This window comes from Macaca fascicularis, chromosome 3 (assembly GCF_037993035.2).
Source record: "Macaca fascicularis isolate 582-1 chromosome 3, T2T-MFA8v1.1".
Lineage (NCBI taxonomy): Eukaryota > Metazoa > Chordata > Mammalia > Primates > Cercopithecidae > Macaca > Macaca fascicularis.
In genome coordinates, this window is record NC_088377.1 from 166,636,210 (window position 1) to 166,643,740 (window position 7,531).

General features: G+C 36.4%; 1 pseudogene; it reads left to right on the forward strand.

Moving 5' to 3' along the window:
* The first annotated feature begins 525 nt into the window (after positions 1–525).
* LOC102127606 (elongation factor 1-gamma-like) lies at positions 526–2,393 on the forward strand (annotated as a pseudogene).
* The last annotated feature ends 5,138 nt before the right edge of the window (positions 2,394–7,531 follow it).

A 7,531-nucleotide genomic window follows, 5' to 3' on the forward strand; every position in this document is an offset into this window, starting at 1 on the left:
ATTTCACAATGGCTTTCTAAAGTAAATCAACATGTAAAATAATTCAAATAAAGTGATACAAGTTACACTTTGTTTTGTAATATATTTTTCTCCAAAGGCATAGATATAAAATGTATAAAAGACACACTTCGATGTTTATAAATTATCCGAAATACTTTCTTTGCTATACAGGACTGGCCATGTGCAAGACTATGATATTGACAATTTGGGCCTTGGCTTTCCTCCCTTTATTTGGCATTTCTTGCCAAGTGGAACAAAACACACATTTCAGGGTAGGTAGGATTTGCTGTGTCTCTTCTTTTAACTGACAATATGACATATGCACATAGTAAACCTTTCAAACAATACAAAGATAAACATTTATAGTAAACTATTAATCCTCTCACTGTAGATCCTAAGTCCTGCAGTCCTCTCCGGAAGTAGCCTCTACTGAGCTTCTTTGCATGTCTTTTCTATGCATCTGAATATATATTTTAAGTACATGTAGATGGTATGTATCTTAAACCTCAGAAAGAATCTCTTCTTGCCCCTTTCTTTGCGGAATCACCATGGCAGCTGGGACCCTGTACACATATCCCGAAAACTATAGGGCCTTCAGGGCCTTCGTTGCTGCTCAGTACAGCGGGGCTCAGGTCCATGCGCTGTCCACACCACCCCACTTCCACTTTGGCCAAACCAATCGCACCCCTGAATTTCTCTGCAAATTTCCTGCTGGCAAGTATCCAGCATTTGAGGGTGATTGTGGGTTCTGTGTGTTTGAGAGCAATGCCATTATTACCTACTATGGAGCAATGAGTTGCTGCAGGGAAGTACACCCGAAGCAGTAGGTGGCGCAATGGGTGAGCTTTGCTGATAGCGGTAGAGCGCCCCCAGCCAGGACCTGGGTGTTTCCCAGCATGGGCATCAGGCACCACAACAAGCAGGCCACTCAGAATGCAAAGCAGGAAGTGAGGCGAATTCTGGGGCTGCTGGACGCTCACTTGAAGATGAGGACTTTTCTGGTGGGTGAATGAGTGACTGGCTGACGTCACAGTCGTCTGCACCCTGTTACGGCTGTATAAGCAGGTCATAGAACCTTCTTTCCACCAAGCCTTTCCCAATTTTGTAATATATTTTATATTTATAATATCATTATTATAATATATAATTATATATAAAATGTACGTTATTTCATCTGTATATAATTTATATATTATATACAAAATATAAAATATTTTGTAATATATTTTAAAACATTAAAATAATATAATATATTATATGTATTTATTTGTATATATTACATGTTATAACCGCTGGTCCCTCACCTGCATTAACCAGTCTCAGTTCCCGGCTGTCTTGGGGAACGTGAACCTTTGTGAGAAGATGGCCCAGTCTGATGCTAAAAAGTTTGCCGAGAGGCAACCTAAAAAGGACACCCCACGGAAAAAGCAGGGTTCACAGGAAGAGAAGCAGAGCCCCAGGCTGAGTGGAAGGAGAAGGAAATGGCGGCTGCCCCTGCTCCTGAGGAGGTGATGGATGAATGTAAGCAGGTGCTGGCCACTGAGCCTAAGGCCAAGGACCCCTCCGCTCACCTGCCCAAGAGTACCTTTGTGTTGGATGAATATTGATTGATTGATTGATTGATTGATTGATTGAGGCAGAGTCTCACTCTGTCGCCCGGGCTGGAGTACAGTGAGTGGCGCGATCTCGGTTCACGGCAACTTCCACCTCCCCAGTTCAAGCGATTCTCGGGCCTCAGCCTCCTGAGCAGCTGGGATTACAGGCACCCACCACTATGCCCAACTAATTTTTTGTATTTTTAGTAGAGATGGGGTTTCATCATGTTGGTCAGGCTGGTCTCGAACTCCTGACCTCGTGATTCGCCAGCCTCTGCCTCCCAAAATGTTGGGATTACAGGCGTGAGCTGCCGCACCTGGCCGTGTTGGATGAATTTAAGCAACAAGGACTCCAATAAGGACACACTCCCTGTGGCACTGCCATATTTTTGGGAGCACTTTGATGAGGATGGCTAGTCCCTGTGATACTCAGAGTATCGCTGCCCTGATGAACTCACTCAGTCAGATCTTCATGAGCTGCAATCTCATCACTGGAATGTTCCAGCGACTGGACAAGCTGAGGAAGAATGCCTTCACCAGTTTCATCCCCTTTGGAACCAACAATAGCAGCTCCATTTCTAGAGTCTGGGTCTTCCGAGGCCAGGAACTTGCCTTTCCTCTGAGTGCAAATTGGCAGGTGGACTATGAATCATACACACGGAGGAAACTGGATCCTGGCAGCGAGGAGACACTTGGAATCCAAATATATTCATAGGGAAAGTTCGAGAGTACTTTTCCTGGGAGGGGGCCTTCCAGCATGTTGGCCAAGACTTCAATCAGGGCACGATCTTCAAGTGAACATCTCTTGCCAATGCCTAGCTGCCTGCATCTGCCCCTTCAGGGAGACGGGGGTCATTAAAGGAAACTGAACATTGAGAAAAAAAGAGTCTCTTCTCTCCCACATGGCTTCCTTACTTTGGACAACTTTCTTAACCTCTGCTTGTTTCAGATGACTCATCGATATAAAATTAACATAACATCACAGAATTAATTTGGAATTAACTTGTATGTTTAATAAAGCTCCTGGAAAGGTATCTGACACATAAGGGAGCACTCTGTGTTAGCTATTATTGTTATTTACACTTTTGCCCAAAATCTTGCATTAATAATGGACATAATTAACCTTAGAATCCAAATTATTCCAAATTTTTAAAAATGTTCTATAATACAGACTGTAGAGACAGGGTAATTAGCTGGGCATGGTGATGTGCACCTGTGGTCCCAGCTACTTGGGAGGCTAAGGGAGGAGGATCCCTTGAGCCCAGGAGGTCGAGGCTGCAGTGAGCCGTGATTGTGTCACTGCACTCCATGTCACTCCAAGGTGACATGGCAAGACCTTGTCTCAAGAAACAAACAAACAAACAAACAAACAAACAAAAAAAACCAACCAAACAAAAAACAGACCGTAAAACGCTTCATGAACAGACAGATTTGTACTAAATTCAAAATAGAATTAAAAAACCCTTTAAGCATATGCTTAGACTATACAGCGTATTCACTACAGAGCAAAATGTACCTTTCCTTAGATACTTTTGCTTTAATTATAAATAGCAGAAGAAAATAAAGAAAAACACATAGGCATTTTATGGATTTATTTGAATTTGTTCATTTGCTCATTTATTCATTTATTGTACACTTAATCTGTATCTGACACAAACCTATATGAAAAAAGATGCAAATAAAATAGGCACATTCTTTATTATTATGGAATTTGCAGGATGGTGGAGAAGCCACTCCATAGTGAAATAATTATATATATGATATTGCAACGAAAGGTGAAATGCAAGGGGTGTGTTTGTGAGTGTGTGTGTGTATGTGTGCATGTGTGTGTGTGTGTGTGTAAGTATATGTATGTAACCTGGTCTAGTCTTGGGTGTGGCAGAGGTCTTTTCTTTGGAAGTTTGAAGGAAAAATATTTTGATGTAAGAATTTTATTTCCACCAAATTTGTCATTTGATTCTGAAGAGAATTCAATTATTTTCCATTATTGAAAGGCTTATAAATAAAATATACCACATCACTCATATGCTCTCCTAAAACACATTATTGGATGATATATTCCATTAGAACCTCTTTCTCATTCTCTCCTTTTCTTGACAAAGCTCTTTTTCTTCCTGTTTGTACAGAAATACACAAAGTCAACGTAGAATGCTTCCAAAAGTTTTTTTCTTACTTATAGGGTTTGTGTTAATTTATGTTACTAATTTTAGTGTATATTGTTATTAAGCATTTATTTTTATATATAATAATTATATATATATAAATAAAAATGTTAGGCCTGTGGTATATCTATGAAAGTAAAAACAATGATCCGAGTTCACATAAAGTAATCATAATTTACTTGATCTGTCTCATACAGGTGCACATTTCAATATTACAAATGTAACTTTTTGCTATTAGACAATATGCTGCAATGAATAAGCTTGTGCATACACAGGTTGAGTATACCTTAGCTGAAATGTTTGGGACCAGAAGTGTTTTGTATTTTGTATTTTGGAAATTTTCATATGCCTAATGAAATATCTTGGGAAACCCAAGTCTTTACACGAATTCATTTATGTGTAATACACACCTTCTATACATAGCCTGAAGGTAATCTTATACAACATTTTAAATAATTTTGTGCATGAAACAAAGTTTGTGTATCCTGAACCATCAGAAAGCAAAGATGTCACTGTCTCAGCCACGTTTGTGAACAATCTGTGGTTGCCATCATTACTGACTCTGAATTTATATGCTACCAATACAGTAATCATTGTCTTACTCTTATTCCCACATAAGTACTTAACAGTAATATATATGACACTCTTCATATAGTGAAAAAATGATGTGTTCAGGGTAACAAAGCAGCACAGTAGCATCATCAGAATACTTGCTTTTGAATAACAGCAACAACAGACAATAGCAAACTTTCAGTCTCCACATAGGCATTCAAAAAATTTAGGATTTTAACCATTTCAGATTTTTTTTTATTCAAGATACTCAACCTGTATATCATTTTTCACCTATGCAAGTATATGTGAGAAATATGTCATATGTTTGATTGTTGTGTGAAATATTTCTGCAATTTTGATAGTTATTGACAAAGTTTTGTTCATTAGAATTGCACCAGTATCTACTCCAATCAGTAACATATGAGGATACCTGTTTTCCCATAGCCTCACTGATGGAGTGTTTTCTTGAACTTTTCAGTTTTTGCCAATGTGTTAAAATAAAATGGCACCTCAGAGTAGGCTTAACTCCTGTTTTTTTTTTCATTATTAGTTAGTTTGAGCATCTGTTTGTGTTTAAAGGCTGCTTACATTTTTTTGTATTTTCATAACTCTTACCCATTTTTCATTTTTTCTCATTTTTAGAGATTTATATATTCTAGCAAGAGTCCATGTTTGTCTGTGACAGAATTATAAATATTTTTTCTGGGTTGCTCTTTGAATTTATGGTATTTCTTGATGTGCAAAAAGGTTTTTCTTAAAGTTTTTTATATGGCAAAAATTATCAGTCTTTTCTGTGAGAGTTCTGAATCGCAAGTCATGGTTAGATCATCTTTTTCCACTCTATGTTTATATAAAAGTTCTCCGTAATTTCCTTCAGTACTTCAATAGCTTCTTTATTTTTGTAATTGAATCTCTGCTAGTAGTTATTAGTTGTGAAGTGCATCAGAAAAGAATCCAACTCTAATTCTATTACAGATCACCAGAGCAGAAATCAGTGTGCAAGGCGAGTTTGGCTCTGATGGATACCTGTCGCTTTGAGGAGGGCTTCCAAGAAGCTGCAACCCAAAAGTAAAGGTCAACTGGACAGATAAACACCCTTGTAAACTCTCAAGTCAGCTTTGGGATATTTCAGTTTCTGAAAGCAGAAAAAGGTAATCAATCCCATGTTTATATTGCTCTGGCAGAAACAAAAGATAAATCATCTCTAGAGGAAAGTAACACTATCTTAGGTCAAGAAAAATTATTTATGCAGCCAGTTTTGCAAAAACAAGGTCTGGAACATAAAAGTATCCAAGATATCCAGGTATATAAAGGGGAAAGACCAACTGAACAAAACCCAGCAGAAACACGCATCAGAAAAGATTCACAGGGCTCCAGGTACTGATCTATCAAAACCCCTAAAATAACAATTTTACTCTGTTAAAGGACACATAATGTAAACTAGAAAATCTGGCAGAAAACTGAGAACTATAAAATGTTGAACTTTTAGGACTAAAGTATCATAGTCAGATTTGGAAATAAGTGATAAAGGTTTAGCAGCCCATTAGATACTGTTGAGAGTAGCATCTATGAACTATTAATAATATACTGGTCAGAAGAAGATACCCAGAACGAGCATGGACACTTCAAAACAGAAAATAAGAGTCTAAGATATGTAAGTGGAATTATTTTGAGACAGAAGAGAGATAATGCGAATTTAGGAGAAATACAAGCAAATGTTAAAAGTAGCTGAATTTAAAGAAGACAGATGAACTTAAAAGCAGCAATGATCACTGACAAGTAACTTCTTGCCAGGAAAAAAATGCCAATCAAAATCCTTTATTGAGTGAAAAATTTCATTGAGAATGAAAATGAAATATATAAACTTTGGGATGAGCAATAACCATGAACATTTGTAATCAGTAACACAGCACTAAAGAAAACACTAAAGGGTCTTCGAGCAGAAAAAAAAAACTCCAGATGAAAATGCAAAGATGCAGGAGGAAAGAAGAAACAATGGAAATTGAAATTGTGTGGTTCGACCCACTTTAAGTTCCATTTTTATTTTAGTCAAATTTCTGTAATTAGGTTATTTCTGTCTCACTGACTTTTCGTTTCATGATTTCTTTGGCAATTCCCTAAATAGAGCCTTAAGAAAGTTCATAGAGACAATATTTCTAGAATTATTGTACATGACATTTGCAGGGAAGCTGGTCCTACAAAATGTGGCTTCATACTTTATATCCTGGCTTTAATAAAGCCTGAGCTTACGCTTTCTCTTTTAATTGTCTTTAGATATTGCTCAATACTATTCTGATATTTTCTATAGCTGCAGAGAAATTTGAATCCTACCATATATTTTTCCTCCTATTTGTTTCTGTATTGTTAAAGTCTAATGACTATACTCAGTATTAATCATTCTGGATCACTTATCTAGCTGACTGTGTGTTCTTCTAGTATGTGTATTTAATAACATTTTTCTAGAATTGTATAAATATTTATTCATTTTTTCAAGACTCCTATTATTATTTTGCCTGTCTTCTATATTTATTAGAGTCTCTCTAATTTTTCCTATTTGTGTCTTTATTTCCATTCTTCGTGCTTGACACTTCAACTTTTATAATCTGTGCCCCCTACAATATATTTTTATATGTTTCTTCTCTCCTTTGCATTCCTTCAAATTTTGTCTTCCTTTTTGCATTTATTTTTCTTTCTTTCTACTTCTTTCCCAAGTTCTAACAGATCACATTTTATTTCTTTTCTTGCCTCACTCACTATCTTTGTTCTGGATTCCTGTATTTCTGTTTTTGACTTCCTTTACAAAATGGATGGCTTCATTTAATATTTTTTAAAAAATCATGACAAAATAACTAGCACAATTTTCATATTGCTTATGAATTTACTTTCTGAATTTTCTTCATCTACTGTTAACATTCATTGCTATTTTCCACATTTTAAAAGTATCTTCTAAATGTTTTGTTTATGTAAGCCATCTTTCTCTGATTTTTGGTGCTTTGGTTGGCTTTTATTTTTATAATGCTGTCCAAAATCTTAATTGTATTCTGAGTCAGAACTTTACTATGTGAATTTTTATAAACACTCTATTTGAATTTATCTATCATTTCATTCCATGTATTTATGGAGAGCTTACTGTATATCAGTGTCCTTTGCTTTCTCAGCATTTATAAGATTGGAAAAGGGAAAAATTAAATAAATTCATCCAATACAGTGTGTGCTAAGTAC